Below are 17,238 nucleotides of genomic sequence, written 5' to 3' on the forward strand. Positions count from 1 at the left end.
AAAGAAGGACACTATATAATGATAAAGGGCTCAGTCCAACAAGAGGATATAAACATTCTAAATATATATGTACCCAACAAAGGAGCACCAGCATATGTGAAACAAATACTAATAGAACTAAAGGGGGAAATAGACTGCAATGCATTCTTTCTAGGAGACTTCAACACACCACTCACCCCAAAGGATAGATCCACCGGGCAGAAAATAAGTAAGGACATGGAAGCACTGAACAACATAGTACAGCAGATGGACCTAATAGACATCTATAGAACTCTACATAGAAAAACAACAGGATATACATACTTCTCAAGTGCACATGGAACATTCTCCAGAATAGACCACATACTAGGCCACAAAAAGAGCCTCAGAAAATTCCAAAATATTGAAATCCTACCAAACAACTTTTCAGACAACAAAGGCATTAAACTAGAAATAAACTTTACAAAGAAAGCAAAGAGGCTCACAAACACACGGAAGCTTAACAACACGCTCCTAAATAAACAATGGATCAATGACCAAATCAAAATGGAGACCCAGCAATATATGGAAACAAATGACAACAACAACACTAAGCCCCAACTTCTGTGGGACACAGCAAAAGCAGTCTTAAGAGGAAAGTATATAGCAATCCAAGCATATTTTAAAAAGGAAGAACAATCCCAAATGAATGGTCTAATGTCAGAATTACCGAAATTGGAAAAAGAAGATCAAATGAGGCCTAAGGTCAGCAGAAGGAGGGACATAATAAAGATCAGAGAAGAAATAAATAAAATTGAGAAGAATAAAACAATAGCAAAAATCAATGAAACCAAGAGCTGGTTCTTCGAGAAAATAAACATAATAGATAAGCCTCTAGCCAGACTTATTAAGAGGAAAAGAGAGTCAACACAAATCAACAGTATCAGAAAGGAGAAAGGAAAAATCATGACGGACACCACAGAAATACAAAGAATTATTAGAGAATACTATGAAAACCTATATGCTAATAAGCTGGGAAACCTAGGAGGAATGGACAACTGCCTAGAAAAATACAACCTTCCAAGACTGACCCAGAAAGAAACAGAAAATCTAAACAGACCAATTACCAGCAACGAAATTGGAGCGGTAATCAAAAAACTACCAAAGAACAAAACCCCCGGGCCAGATGGATTTACCTCGGAATTTTATCAGACATACAGGGAAGACATAATACCCATTCTCCTTAAAGTTTTCCAAAAAATAGAGGAGGAGGGAATACTCCCAAACTCATTTTATGAAGCTAACATCACCCTAATTCCAAAAGCAGGCAAAGACCCCACCAAAAAAGAAAACTACAGACCAATATCCCTGATGAACGTAGATGCAAAAATACTCAACAAAATATTAGCAAACCGAATTCAAAAATACATCAAAAGGATCATACACCATGACCAAGTGGGATTCATCCCAGGGATGCAAGATGGTACAACATTCAAAAGTCCATCAACATCATCCACCACATCAACAAAAAGAAAGACAAAAACCACATGATCATCTCCATAGATGCTGAAAAAGCATTTGACAAAGTTCAACATCCATTCATGATAAAAACTCTCAGCAAAATGGGAATAGAGGGCAAGTACCTCAACATAATAAAGGCCATCTATGATAAATGCACAGCCAACATTATATTGAACAGCGAGAAGCTGAAAGCACTTCCTCTGAGATCGGGAACTAGACAGGGATGCCCACTCTCCCCACTGTTATTTAACATAGTACTGGAGGTCCTAGCCACGGCAATCAGACAAAACAAAAAAATACAAGGAATCCAGATTGGTAAAGAAGAAGTTAAACTGTCACTATTTGCAGATGACATGATACTGTGCATAAAAAACCCTAAAGACTCCACCCCAAAACTACTAGAACTGATATCAGAATACAGCAAAGTTGCAGGATACAAAATCAATACACAGAAATCTGTGGCTTTCGTATACACTAACAATGAACCAACAGAAAGAGAAATCAGGAAAACAACTCCATTCACAATTGCATCAAAAAAAATAAAATACCTAGCAATAAACCTAATCAAAGAAGTGAAAGACTTATACTCTGAAAACTACAAGTCACTCTTAAGAGAAATTAAAGGGGACACTAACAGATGGAAACTCATCCCATGCTCATGGCTAGGAAGAATTAATATCGTCAAAATGGCCATCCTGCCCAAAGCAATATACAGATTTGATGCAATCCCTATGAAACTACCAGCAACATTCTTCAATGAACTGGAACAAATAATTCAAAAATTCATATGGAAACACCAAAGACCCCGAATAGCCAAAGCAATCCTGAGAAAGAAGAATAAAGTAGGGGGGATCTCACTCCCCAACTTCAAGCTCTACTATAAAGCTATAGTAATCAAGACAATTTGGTACTGGCACAAGAGCAGAGCCACAGACCAATGGAACAGACTAGAGAATCCAGACACTAACCCAGACATATATGGTCAATTAATATTTGATAAAGGAGCCATGGACATACAATGGCGAAATGACAGTCTCTTCAACAGATGGTGCTGGCAAAACTGGACAGCTACATGTAGGAGAATGAAACTAGACCATCGTCTAACCCCATATACAAAAGTAAACTCAAAATGGATCAAAGACCTGAATGTAAGTCATGAAACCATTAAACTCTTGGAAGAAAACATAGGCAAAAACCTCTTAGACATAAACATGAGTGACCTCTTCTTGAACATATCTCCCTGGGCAAGGAAAACAACAGCAAAAATGAATAAGTGGGACTATATTAAGCTGAAATCTTCTGTACAGCAAAAGACATCATCAATAGAACAAAAAGGAACCCTACAGTATGGGAGAATATATTTGAAAATGACAGATCCGATAAAGGCTTGATGTCCAGAATATATAAAGAGCTCACATGCCTCAACAAAGAAAAAACAAATAACCCAATTAAAAAATGGGCAGAGGAACTGAACAGACAGTTCTCCAAGAAAGAAATACAGATGGCAAACAGACACATGAAAAGATGCTCCACATCGCTAATTATCAGAGAAATGCAAATTAAAACTACAATGAGGTATCACGTCACACCAGTAAGGATGGCTGCCATCCAAAAGACAAACAACAACAAATGTTGGCGAGGCTGTGGAGAAAGGGGAACCCTCCTACACTGCTGGTGGGAATGTAAACTTGTTCAACCATTGTGGAAAGCAGTATGGATGTACATCAAAATGCTCAAAACAGACTTACCATTTGATCCAGGAATTGCACTCCTTGGAATTTACCCTAAGAATGCAGCAATCAAGTATGAGAAAGATCAGTGCACCCCTATGTTTATCGCAGCACTATTTACAATAGCCAAGTATTGGAAGCAACCTAAATGTCCATTGATAGATGAATGGATAAAGAAGAAGTGGTACATATACACAATGGAATACTACTCAGCCATAAAAAAGGGCAAATCCTACCATTTGCAGCAACATGGATGGAGCTGGAGGGTATTATGCTCAGTGAAACAACCAAGCGGAGAAAGAGAAATACCAAATGATTTCACTTATCTGTGGAATATAAGAACAAAGGAAAAACGGAAGGAACAAAACAGCAGCAGAATCGCAGAACTCAAGAATGGACTAACAGGTACCAAAGGGAAAGGGACTGGGGAGGATGGGTGGGTAGGGAGGGATAAGTTGGGGGAGAAATAGGGGGTTATTAAGATTAGCATGCATGGGGGGGTGGGCGAAAAGGGAGGGCTGTACAACACAGAGAAGGCAAGTAATGATTCTACAACATTTTGCTATACTGATGGAAAGTGACTATAAAGGGGTTTATAGGGGGGACCTGGTATAGGGGAGAGCCTAGTAAACATAATATTCGTCATGTAAGTGTAGATTAATGATACCAAAAAAAAAAAGGCATTTCCTGTGTGGTGACCTCCAGTGAGTTCTACACAAGGGTATAAAGGGCATACAAAAGTGTAGGCAAAGGGTCTGTTTGTGTTTATACAGAGGATCAAAGCCTAATTGGGCTACCCCGAAAATGAACTAAGATACTATATGAAAAAGAACTTCCAACATCAGCACTCTCTGGAAGACTCATGCCAGAAGATGATCATCAAAAAACCCCAACAAAGATCCATGCACTGCTACAGCTGTAGATGCACTCATCCCACCAGTTCCTTGACTTGCCATGGGAATGAGGAAGGAGATATCTAAGCTGGCCTGTGCATACAGTAAAACAACAAATTTGACTGGATCTATACTGTTGGAACTCAATCAAGAATTAGGAGAAGTGCAAATTGTAGCGCTCCTCAATCTTAAAACTACAGACTATTTACTGTTAAAAGAACATATGGCATGTGAACAGTCCCCAGGAATGGGTTGTTTTAATTTGTCTGATTTCTCTCAGACTGTTCAAGTTCAGTTGGACAATATCCACCATATCATAGATAAGTTCTCACAAATGCCTAAGGTGCCTAACTGGTTTTCTTGGTTTCACTGGAGATGGCTGGTAATTACAGATATGCTTTGGTTATGTAACTATACTCCTATTATGTTAATGTGTGTGCGCAATTTAAGTAGTAGCTTAAAACCTATACATGCTGAAGTTACTCTACAAGAAGATATGTGAAAGAAATAATCAATCTTCCCATGTTTTCTTCCACCTGCTACTTCTATAGCTTTTCTTCTTCCTTCCTAATTACAACCCTTAAATAGAATTCGTGCCTCATATCAAATTTACCGAGTGTCATAATTCTTCCAAGTGGTAAAGATACCTCAAGACAAATGCTGGGTATAGAAGCTACAGGGCATAAATATGAAATATGAAATATGAAAAAAGAAATAAAAAGCTAACCATTTCAAACAATAAGGCTTCTCTCTCACTTACCAACTTTACATTTCCCTGTATGGCCCCGGAAGATGACTGGTTAGCCAGAGACGGGTAAGATTCCTCAAGGGAGGAACAACCTAAGACAGTCACAGTCGCAGCGGGGTCATCAGGTGAGAAATTGGGGATCAACAGAGGTGAGGCTTAGTACCTCACCCCCCATGTTCTGAGAGAAATCTTCTGTATACGTGGATGTTTTATTGCCCTTGTCTAGCTTGGATTAACACATAGTCTACAGGCACACACCTGATCATCTACATTTGCTCTCTTACAACACTAAACTATGTTTTCTACCTTTATCTTGTATCTACCTGCCACTTCAGCATTTTATTAAAAATAATAATAATAAAGAGAGAAAGGTGGTATTCACATATAAATCAAGTATAAAAATCAAATGAGTATTCATATTTGAACTGAGTGTTTATAGTTCATAATGCATGAGCAAAGCCGAAAGTTTCTGTGATGACTGCCCTTGTACTGTTCACCATGTAACTTATTCACTATGTAAGAATTTGTTCTCCATGTAAGAACTTGTTTGTTATGCCTCAGAAGATTGGAGACTGACGAAAATTAGGCTTGGGGTGGATTAATGATTGTGCATTGAGCATTGACTCCCCTATACAGAATTTTATTGTTGTTAACAACCATTTGATCAATAAATATGAGAGATTCCCTCACAAACAAAGAAAAAGTACACACTTCCAATTTTAAAATAAATAAGTAACCGGGATGTAATGTATAGCATAAGGAATATAGTCAAAATATTGTAACAACTTGGTATGGTGATAGCTGCTACCTAGAATTATCATGTTTATTAATGTTGAATCACTATGTTGTATACCTGAAACTAATGTAATGTAATACTGTTTGTCAACTACCCTTCAATAAAAAATAATTATCTACAAAAAAAAATGTTTAAGTGAGATGTCAGGGATAAAGAAGAGAAGCATAGAGAATTCTCATTTTGTCTGATCAGCCACTGTAGCATCAAAGTGTCTTCATAATTTGCAGAGTAGAACCTAGTCTAAATGCAAGCTTTGTTCAAATCTAATTCTCACACCTCAAGGGGAATTTCATCCACAAGAATTGTCTATCATGGAAAAGGTATTTCTATCAGGCCAAAAGAATCAAAGCAATAGCAACTTCTTGCTTTCAAAATATTTTTTACTGTTTCCTGTACTACCAATATTTCACTCCTATGTGTATATATTCTTAATTACAAAGGTCAGAAAACAGTGTGTCTCTTTTTTTCTCTCTTAGTATCTTTGAGAGTATTAACATTTATCTGACAATATCCATGGCTGTGTTTTGGAAGAACAAGGTAAAGCATACTTAGGGTGACATACACATACATGTATACCCACCAAATCATGAACTTGCTATCATCTTGCTGTAGCTCTAATAGAAATTGAAAATCATGGAGTCCATCCTGAGTTTGATTCTAGGTGTAGTAGCTGTTGGCAAGTGTCATATACTCCTTAGGAAGGCATACTTTTTTTAAATGAGAAGAATAAAGTAACTACTTCTCAGGTTTGTCATAAAAATTAAATAAAATATCCTACCATAAGGTAAGTGCTCAATAAAAAAAGTGACACCAATTAAAGCCATAGGAGTAGTTCCACCCACTGAGGTCCAGGACACGGAAGCCAGAGGCAAAGCCCCATGTCCAGCCTGTGTCCATGCAAGGCTTCCTGGGGGACAGAACTCAGGATCTGCCTGGGCCGTCACCCCCACAGGATGATGATTGGGCATCACAGTTTGATGGGTCATCAAGGTCCCCACCTTGGGGGATGTGGTGGGGACTAGAGGCCATACATAGAATTAGCAATTCTTTGGTCCCTTGTGAATGTACAATGTGTTCTGGCACTGGTGAACACAGAGGCTGAATGTTCTCTGATTTTTGGCAACCCTGCGCATTTTCCTAGGACCCCTGCTGTGATAGATGGCTATGGGGATAAGGCAATTAGAGTGAAGAAAGCCCAAATCCCATTGGGGATAGGGCATTTACCCCTAAAGGAGTATACTGTGTACATTTCTCCCATTCCTGAATATATTTGGGGGGTAGATGTCCTGCAGGGCCTGTGGTTACCGACCACTGCAGGTGAGTTCAAACTGAAGGTATGTGTGATAAGGGCAGTTCTGAGGGGACATGCTAAACACCTGCCTAAAGCTCTGCCTGTACCTTGGCAGGTGACCAATACTAAGCAGATAAATTGCCTGGGAGGCACAAGGAAATTGGAGAAACTCTACAGGAGTTGGAGAAGGTAGGCATCACAAGTCCCACTCATAGTCTTCTTAATTACCTAGTGTGGCCAGTGAAAAAGCCAGATGGCTTCTGGTGTACGACCGTGGATTACAGGGAACTGAATAAAGTCACACCCCTTTTGCATGTTTCTGTCCCCTCTATAGCAGCCTTTATGGACATCCTCAGTCATGATCTAGGTACATTTTGTTGTGTACCTTGCTAATGCTTTCTTCTCTATCGACATAGCACAGGAAAGTTAAGAACAGTTTGCCTACACATGGGAAGGCCAGTGGACATTTACCATCCTTCTGCAGGAATACCTCCACAGTCCCACCATCTGTCATGGACTTGTAGCCCAGGACTTGGCCACATGGAAGAAACTGCAAACAGTGCAGCTCTATCACTACATTGATGATATGCTCACGTCTGATTTTCTTTCAGATTTGGAAGGGGAGGTTCCTAGACTGCTGCAATATCTACAGGAGAAAGGATGGGCTGTGAACAGCACCAAGGTTCAGGGACCTGGTTTGTCTGTAAAGTTCTTGGGGGTTGTCTGGTTGGGTAAAACTAAAGTTATCCCAGAAACAGTCATAGACAAGATCCAGGCTTTCCCTACACCTACTACTGTGGCAGATTTTTGGGGTCCTATGGGTTAAAGAGAGTGTTTATCCTGCACTTGGCACAAATTCTGAAGCCCTTATACTGGTTGATATGAAAGGGCATCAGGTGGGACTGGGATGAGACACGTGCAGCTGCTTTTACTGCTGCCAAGCGGGCAGTCAAGACCGTACAGACCTTGAGTGTAGTGGACTCATCAAGGCCCTATAAACTAGATGTTCATGTAACTGAAGATGGTATGGATGGGGCCTTTGGCAGAGGATTGAATGGACATGCCAACCTATTGGATTCTGGTCACAACTATGGAAAGGAGCAGAGGTCTGGTACACCTGACAGAGAAGTACCTGGCTGCTGTGTACCACTTGCTGGCAACAGAGCCTATCACCAGAATAGCTCCAACCAAGGTAATAATCACCTATCCCATCATGGGATGGATGTGAGATTGGACCCAAAGGCCACAGAGTGGTATTGCACAGATGCCTACACTGGCCAAATGGGGCACATATTTACAGCCGTGTAAAGTCCTCTCTACTAACCCCTTAAGTGGAGAACTCCAGTGCTTATTGGGGCCATTGACATATACCCATGGAAAGCAAGAACTTGCTTTTGAACCACTGGTAACTGAGAGTCCTTATCAGTAGGGCAAAGCCCCTATACCTGAAGATTCTCAGTATACAGATAGCTCCAGTAATGGGTGGCCCCCAAAGTGGAGGGCTATGGCTTTTCATCCTAAGACTGAGACAATATGGATAGAGGACAGAGAGGGAAAGAGCAGCCAATGGGTTGAGCTGCAGGCAGTATGGCTTGTGATCACCCAGGAACCCTCCCCCATAGTTGTCTGCACTGACAGCTGTGCAGTCTATCAGGGCTTGACCCTGTGTCTACTGACATGGTAACAGGCCAACTGGCTGGTTGGTCACTGGCCCCTTTGGGGGCAAGAGTTGTGGCAAGACATATGGGCCTCTAGTCAGACTAAGACTGTTATTGTTTATCATGTAACTGGCCATTTGCCTTAGGCATCCCCAGGGAATGATGAAGCAGACACATTGGCCGAAGTGCGTTAGGTAGAAGGAAAGACTGCCTCTGATGTAGCCCAATGGTTACATCAGCATTTGTTGCATGCGGGGCAATAGACAATGTGGTCTGTAGCCCATCAGTGGGGCTTGTCGTTGACCTTTGAAGAAGTCAGCAGAGTCCAGAGGAGTGCCTTGTGTGTTCTAAGAGAGACTTACACCGAGTCCCACAGCAAAACAGGACAATAGTAAAGGAGCAGATACCCCTTGTCCGGTGGCAGATAGACTATATTGGCCCTCTGCTTGTCTGAGAAGGGTATAGGTATGCCATGACTTGTGTGGACACAACTACTGAACTGTTGTTGTTGCATTTCCTGCATGTCATGCAGATCAGCAAACCAACAAAAGGGGCTTAGAGCAGCTCTTTGTAGCTTACAGCTGGTTGCAGGTGACAGAGTGATCAAGGCCCCCACTTTACTTGACATGCATTAAAAGAATGGGTATAGCAATTAGGAATAAAGCAGAAGTTTCATGTACCATATAACCTTACTGGTGTAGGCATGATAGAGGTACAATGATTTGTTGAAATCTGGCCTGAAGTCGGAAATCAATAGTCTATGGGGCTGGTCAGTTTGCTTAAGGACAGTACTATGGATTTTGAATGAGAAACCCTGAAAAGGAGCCTTGAGCCCTGTGGATATGCTAACATACCTTGCTGCCTCTCCTACACAACTGTATGCACAAAGCAAAAAGGAGTTACTGAAGCCAGGAGACTCTGTTGAGTGGACCTGGCCCTGGAGATTTTGACACATGGACCAGCGATGGCTGGCTCTTTGGCACCTTGGGGAAAAGGCCTGGAAGCTGGCCTCCTGTTTTTTCTTGGAGTAACAGCAGCGTGGCCCCCAAAGATCATGGTAGTGTACCCAAAATGTCTGGGGGGTAAGAGCATCTTACAGCGAAATTTTATCTTTATGGCCAGTGCATGTACCTCCCATAGCCCTACATACTGACCCATCTGTAACTCCCACAGGGAAAGGAGTGAAAGTCTAGTGAAAGACCAGGAGGAGATCCCATTCCTGCCACTGTCCTATCACAGGACCACTCTCTTGCATGCATCCTACCTGATGGGCAAGATTTGTCTATGCTGGTGTCATTAAAACATGTATCTCATTGCCCTTAAGGTTTTCTTCTATAGTCCCTGTGGCCTTGACCCCCCATCTGGCTGCAACTGTCATGTGATGATTTCTCTTAACTCCCTACTAGTTAAGCTACTGCCTGCCTATGGAATGGGTGAGCTATAGACTAAATCTGCATAGGACTTTGAATTTAGCTGATTCCTCCGGCTTAAGGATTATCATGATTTTATTGCTGTTGTTATTGTATGTTATTAATCTGGTTACAGTGCTCCTGTTTTCTCACACAAGGGTCATTGTGGAGGATGGGGAGTGAGTAGATTGTGAGGTGAGATTTCTGGAGGGGTGGGCTGTGGGCAAATTTGCAACATTTCTATAATCTCTTGTCCAGTCTCAGTGCATCTCCTATCAATAGGTGTTTCCAAGGGGTGGAGAGAATTAGCCATCTCTATATCAGCAGGTAATTACAAAGACAAGGAGAGTATATCTGGACCAGAGAGGTCTGGTGGGGCCCCTTTTTTTCTGCAGCTGAGTCATGAGAGACACAGGCAAGCAGAAGTAGACAACTGCTTGTAAGCACTAAACTGGTTTTTCTCCAACTTGACTTCTCCCTTTGACCGATTTCAGTTTCAAAGGTATTTTGCTCTGGGATTTTTCCCTGGAGTTAGTTTGTTTACTTGGAGAAGTGAATTAAGGTTGCAGATGGAACTGAGGTTGCTAACCAGCTGACTTTGAGATGTAGAGATTACTCTGAATTATCAGTGGGCCCAGTGTAATCACAAGGGTTCTTATAAATTGAAGATAGAGGCAAGACAGAGAATCAGAGAGATGGCAGCATAAAGACTCAACCAGGGTTGCTGACTTTGAAGGTGGGGAAAGGCCATGAGCCTAGGAATGTAGGTGGCCTCTAGATGCTGGAAAAGGCAAGGAAATGGACTCTTCCCTGGAGCCGACTCCTTTATTTGATCTCAGTGAGATGTGTGTTGGATTTTTGGTCTTTGCAACTGTTAGGTAATAAATTTGTGTTTTTAAGCCACTGCATTTGTGGTAATTCGTAGCAGTGATAGGAAACTGTGAGTACCTCCCGTCTGCTCCCTTCAGAGCCCAGCTACTCTCCTGCTCTCAAAAAGAATTCAACATTTGCATCTTATTATATGTTGATTTACCACTCATACTTGCATTTGAGCCTTTTGTCTAATAGATTTTAACTATGCAAAGAATGCACATTTTGTTAAAGAAATTTAGGAATGAACAAGTAGATGGAGAACAATATTTTTGTTAGGAGAATGATCATAATTTCTCCTAAATCTCTTGTAGCTCAATATTTACTCATTCAGGGTAATGACTGTAATGGAGTATGCAGTGGGGACTTGATAATAGGAGGAATGTAGTAACCACAATGTTGCTCATGTGAAACCTGAGCATATGATTGTTTATCAAAAAAAATTTTTTTTTTACTCATCCAGCACATGCTCAACCTTGACCACAATTAATGGCATGATTTTCAGGGTTGTTAATCTGATGTTTTTTTCTTCTCTTTCCTTCTAATGACCCCTTTTTCCCTGAGCTAAAATGAATGCATTACTACTCAGGGATAAATACACTGTGTCAGCCTTGTCTAACCAAATACACACACACAGGACATGGTTTTTAAATTTATTATTTTATTTATGTTCCTCATTAAGAAATTAATTTATAAAAGGTGGTGGAGACCACGCATCACCTATTACACTAGAAGGAGGAACTTCAGAATTTCGCCTCTGTCAAAGGGGTAGGTGAACTTACCCCGGGGTTTTTTTCCTGTTATTTCTGCTAACAAGCATTACAGATGGTAGTCGGGTTGGCCAAAATCTAGCACGTTAGAGTTCAGGATTTTCTCCCACTCTATTGGGATTCTATTCTTTCACAAAGCTTCCCTTCTCTTCCTACAGTACGTTTGTTTTTTTCTTCTCTCTGCAACTTTTCAAGTAGCGTCCTTGACAGGTTTCCAGCGTGACACATTCCTGAGTACCATAAAGCTGGGGGGTAGATTACTGAGTCGTTTTTCCTGAACGTAAAGACACTTATTCTCAGGCTATAATCCGCCTTAGGACAATTTACAGGTTCTGAATATGCACAGTGGTTCCTAGTTTCCAACAGCCTAACTGCTTTCCAGGCCGGAAACGTTCCTCTTCTGGAACTCCCCGAATTTCCAGCTGGATGAAAACGACACTCTCTTGCCTTAGAGGCAAAAAGCTTCTCTCGCCATCTCTAAATCGGGACTATCGCTGTTTCTCCGCTACGCTGACGCACAGACAAGGTCATCTCGGAGGCGGGAGCAGGCCGGGGACAGGGCGGCCAGTTGGGCCTTCCAGGAGGGCTTGATTCCAGCTGGGGCTGGGCCAGAGGCAGAGGCTGCAGGGGCGTGGGAGAGGGGACGCTCCGGGACCTTCTCGGTAGCCCGGGGTCTGCAGGGTGCCTCGGATCAGCAGCGACGCACCACGCTCGCGAACCTCGTTTGGGGCTGGAGCCAGGGACGCCCTATCCGGCAGTGAGGGAAGTAGGAGACCTCAGGACACAACAGACTCAGCCAACGCTATTGGCTTAGTTTGCCACTCATCGGCTTTCGTGCGCACGCGCGTCCGGGGAGCTTCCGGTTTCCCACCCGCCCCCTAGGCCCCGCCCTAGACTTTGTCTTCCTCCCACCCGCAGCCTGGTTCCTCCTCCTTGCTCCGCCCGTTGGCCTGGCCCTCCCCGTTAGGCCCCGCCCCTGTCCGGGACTTCCGGCCGAGTTCCTCGGCATGTCCCGCCCTTAGCCCAACCCCCCACAGGCCCCGCCCCGGATGGGTCCTACCCACCACGCCAGCCTAGTTCTTCCTCCCGGCTCCGCCCCTTCGCTCGGGCCTCCGGTTAGGCCCCGCCCCCTGGGAGGCCCCGCCCCAGACTCGATCTTCTTCCCAACCCCCACCCTGCCAAGCTCCTCCTCCTACCCCGCCCTTTTGAGCCCCTCCCCCCTTAGGCCCCACCCCTGCCCCTTATCTCCCCTACAGTTCCATTTAATTGTCGGGTTGTCCGCGCCGCACTCCCACCGGCTGCCGGTAGGGGGCGGAGTTCGAGTTGGATTTTCCCGCTGGGCGTGCCCCGGGAGGCCGGAGAGGAGTGGAGTAGGGGAGGGCGGCGCGCGAGGCCGCGGTTAGATTGTCGCCGGCGCTACTTTAGGTCCCGGCGTGGTGGGTAGGCCGCGGCTGCCGCATCAGAGCTGACGTGGGGCGACGTGGGGCCGCAGCCGGCGCCGGCGCTGGATTGCTGGGCGGTGGCGCCGCTCCTGAGCGGCAGTCGGGCTCCCGTCTCCACCTCCTCACGTCCGTAAGCAGTGACGAGGTCCGCTACGTAAATCCCTTCGCGGCGGGTAAGTGGCGCGCCGGCTTCGGCCCCAGACACTTCGGAGCCGGCGACACGGCGCAGGGGGCGGAGGCAGGAGGCGGAGTGGAGCCCCGGCGGCGGGCCGGGGGCGGGGGGGTTCCGGGGCCCGCGGCAGGCGGCTTCCCCGCGGCGCCTCCCGCCCCTGGCCAGCCGGCCCCCCTCAGCCAGCGGTTGCCGGGTGCCGGAGCATGGGGCGGGCCGGCCCGCTTCTAGGCGCCCGGTGATCCTTCAGAACTTGGTACAAGTTGGAAAAGTCTTTCCAGAAAAGCCGTGTTGCCAATGAGTGTGGTTCTCACTCTTTGAAAAGGGAAGCAAGGAGTAAGGACGTTGGTTTTATTCACTACAGCCCACGACCTGGTGGCGCCTTTGTCTCTGTGATGTGCTCAGTTTCGGTAGAAGTTAACGTTCACCCATTTCTTCTCGGAAGCGTGAGACGGGGACGTCGTGTTGAGTCATTTAGTGCCCGGGCTCGGTAGGGCTGGTGAAGGGCGAGGGCTGCTGACTAGTAACTCGTCCGCGGCAGCTCCTAGAAATCGCAGTCGTCGTGTTCTTCGCATTTGATTTGGCCTGTAGGACCACGTAGCAGGGCTCCCAGAACGTGCTGACTGGGGGGAACAGCACCCTATTCAGCCTGTCCGGCGCTCCCCTCAGTTTGAAGCCTCTTAGAAGTTTCCTGTTCCAGGGCTCATTGAAGCAGCTGTCAGCTTTGGATCACATTTTCAGAAAAGTTAACCTGCAGGACCAGCCTGAAAGTCTGACTAAAACCGAAAGAGCCCCCTTTAACAGTGCGGCTCCCGACGTGACTTTCGTAACATTTCTTCCTTTTCTGCTTAATTTACCGCGCTGATGGGAGAGCAATCACCTTCTCAAAATATAAACGGAGATGCGTAATGATAGAGGCCCAAAATAAAGATTGTATTCGATTGCACTAGTATGTTCTTTGTTTTTTTCCTTAATGTACCACATTTTTCTCTTAGCCTTGTTCCTCTTTTTGGATAACAAGCCGCTTGCCCTTCATAAGTCGTAGTTTTGAAATCTTTGAACTTTAACTCTTTTTCTCCCCCAAAGGAAGACAAATTGTAAACAATGTGTTTTGGCCAATAAATTCTAAGTGTTTAAAACTGATGCTTAAAGAACTACTTACTGATCCAAATACAACTCTAAAAAGATACTTAAATGGGTTTGATTCTGGAAGAGTAAATACTTAAAGCGTTGTCATCCTAAGTGTTGGTAATTACACCAACATTTTTGTTGAACCTGTAAATCGTTTTCTCAGGGACTTGCTGGTCAACCTGAAATTATTTTTGGTGAGTGTGAAGTTGCAATTACATTGATATTTTGTGTATTTATTTTGTAAGAGTATATGAATAAATTTTTATTGAATGTATACACACAGAGGAACTCTTCAGTCTCTGTTTTTGTATTGTCGCGGAAGGTTAACAAAATTTTCTTCTGCTAATGCATATAACAAACTTCAGACTCCATAGACTAGTTTCCAACTGAGAAGAGTCCATGCATGATTAAAATAGGAAATCTTGTTTAAAACTGTAACCTTTTAATGAAGAGTGATGAAGAGCTTCAGATTATTAACATACATAAGGAATCCTGATTGAATCTTTACCAGTATACTCATGTATTTCTGACCTTGACTGTTTTCCCCAACTTGATACTCTCCACGAGTTAATATTGGGCCAGAAAAATAAGCCAGGTTTATTATTGAAGTGGGTAATCTATTGGAAGGTGCTCAAATGTCCTGTTCCATTTAGATAGACTTGTAAAATTAAAACTGAACAATACAAACATTTAACAGCTGAACCACTGATACTTTGACGTGCACTCAACATTGATTGTTAAGGAAATAAGCCTGAAATGTCTTTGAGCTCTGGTATTTCTACTTTATTAAACTGCTGGATTCCATATATAAAAGTCAACTTTGAGATGAGTTATACATTGATTGCAATTTTAATATATTCCATAGAGATTCATAGATTATGAAAATATGGATTTCCGGGAAAGTGTTTCTTATTAGTTACACATAGAAATAAACATTTTAAATATTTTGTTAATTTCCTTTTCTTTTTTTTTTTTCTGAACCACATTTTTATTCTTTCAACTGCTTGTCTGGCCTTGTTCAGGTCCACTTCTGTCTCCATATTGGTGCCTGTCTCTCATAAACCAGTGCTCTTGCTGAATGAAGTTACCCATTAAGCACTGAAGTGAGAATCCAGCTATTTTAAGTAGCTTCCTTGAAAGTAATTTCAGGGTAGAAGAAAAGCCCAGAAAGCAGACATTCTAAAAGTTTTTTTTTCACCTTACACTAGAGTGGCAGAGACAAATCATTTTTTTTATTTTGGTTTCGTTAATGTAAAATCACATGGGCAACATTGTGGTTCCTAGGTTCCCCCCATTATCAAGTCCCTACCACATACTCCATTACAATCACTGTCCATCAGCGTAGTAAGGTGCTGTAGAGTCTCTACTTGTCCTCTCTGTGCTATTACTGCCTTCCCTGTGTACCCCCCCAATGTTATGTGTGTGCTAATCGTAATGCTCGTTATTCCCCTTCTCCCTTCTCACCCACTCTTCCCAGTTCCTTTCCCTTTGGTAACTGTTGGCCATTCTTGGGTTCTGTGAGTCTGCTGCTGTTTTGTTGCCTCAGTTTTTGCTTTGTTCTTATACTCCACAGATGAGGGAAATCATTTGGTACTTGTCTTTCTCCACCTGGCTTATTTCACTGAGCATAATACCCTCAAACTCCATTCATGTTATTGCAAATGGTAGAATTTGTTTACTTCTCATGGCTGAATAATATTTCATTGTGTATATGTACCACATCTTCTTTATCCATTCATCTACTGATGGACACTTAGGTTGCTTCCAATTCTTGGCTATTGTAAATAGTGCTGCGATAAACATAGGGGTGCATCTGTCTTTTTCAAACTGGAAGTCTGCATTCTTAGGGTAAATTCCTAGGAGTGGAATTCCTGGGTCAAATGGTAAGTCTATTTTGAGCATTTTGAGGAACCTCCATACTGCTTTCCACAATGGTTAACCTAGTTTATGTTAATTTCCTTTTAAAGAATACAAATTTAAAATACATTTTACCATGAGAACTGCACAAATAGTGCACTGTTCTTAAGAGTACTTTCACTTGTGAGTTTTTTCTGGTGCTTTAAGGAGATCCAGGAGAAAATAAAGGAGAATGAAGAGGAGAACCTATGTATAATGTTAGTCAGAATTTATCTTGGTATTATTCATGAAGACTCCTTGAGTTATTGATATACTTCAGTTATAGCAAAGTTCAAGAAATAAAATACCTACTTTGCACATCTCTTGATTGGCCTTCCTAGAGTGCCTATAGAAATTTCTGGCAAGAGATATGTTAAAGAGTTTTGAGGAAAAGCATAGGTTAGGAGGTTATATGGAAATTCTGTTTAAGGATGGTTTAAGTAACTCTGTCTGATGTGGAAGGATCTTGCCTCCAAGAAAACCTTACTAGCAACTCATTTGTCAGGTTCTTTTAAAGTCTCCTAGTATTCCCCAAATGGGAAGTATCTTCATGCATATTTTTGAGCAGTGATACCACCAGACCAGTTAAATGGCAAAATAAAATTCTATGAAGTTTTAACAATGGGGCTCATGTGATTCTAATATTTTGCTTTGAGAATTTCACAGAATAGTTTCTTCAAAGTTATTAGTGAAACTTTTCTTTTTTTAAACACAGCAGACTTAAAATTAGACCATCCTACATCCGTTTTGTTCATAATCTCAAACAACCTCAGTTTTTTTAATGAATAGCACAAACATTTTTTTTCTCTCAGAAGTGTTTTAAACTGGAATCTTTGTTTTAACATTGATTATGATGAAAACTTCCAGCTCTGGATTTGGGGCAACTGGCATTCATAAAGACCTATGTTACTGTACATGGATGCTTGGTATACTTTTGTTCCTCTTACAGTTGATGG

General features: G+C 42.7%; 1 protein-coding gene across 16 annotated transcripts in view; it reads left to right on the forward strand.

The window, feature by feature from the left end:
- Positions 1–12,877: 12,877 nt before the first annotated feature.
- The window catches only part of CREM (cAMP responsive element modulator), a 65,142-nt gene continuing 60,781 nt past the window's right edge, over positions 12,878–17,238 (forward strand). For 15 of the 16 annotated variants that reach the window (XM_036920224.2, XM_036920230.2, XM_036920228.2 and 12 more), the window contains exon 1: positions 12,878–13,259. The gene's annotated coding sequence lies outside the window, so the exon portion shown is untranslated. The remainder of the gene's footprint in view (positions 13,260–17,238) is intronic. The other variant, XM_057498392.1, reaches the window with a different exon arrangement.

This window comes from Manis pentadactyla, chromosome 3 (assembly GCF_030020395.1).
Source record: "Manis pentadactyla isolate mManPen7 chromosome 3, mManPen7.hap1, whole genome shotgun sequence".
Classification (NCBI taxonomy): domain Eukaryota; kingdom Metazoa; phylum Chordata; class Mammalia; order Pholidota; family Manidae; genus Manis; species Manis pentadactyla.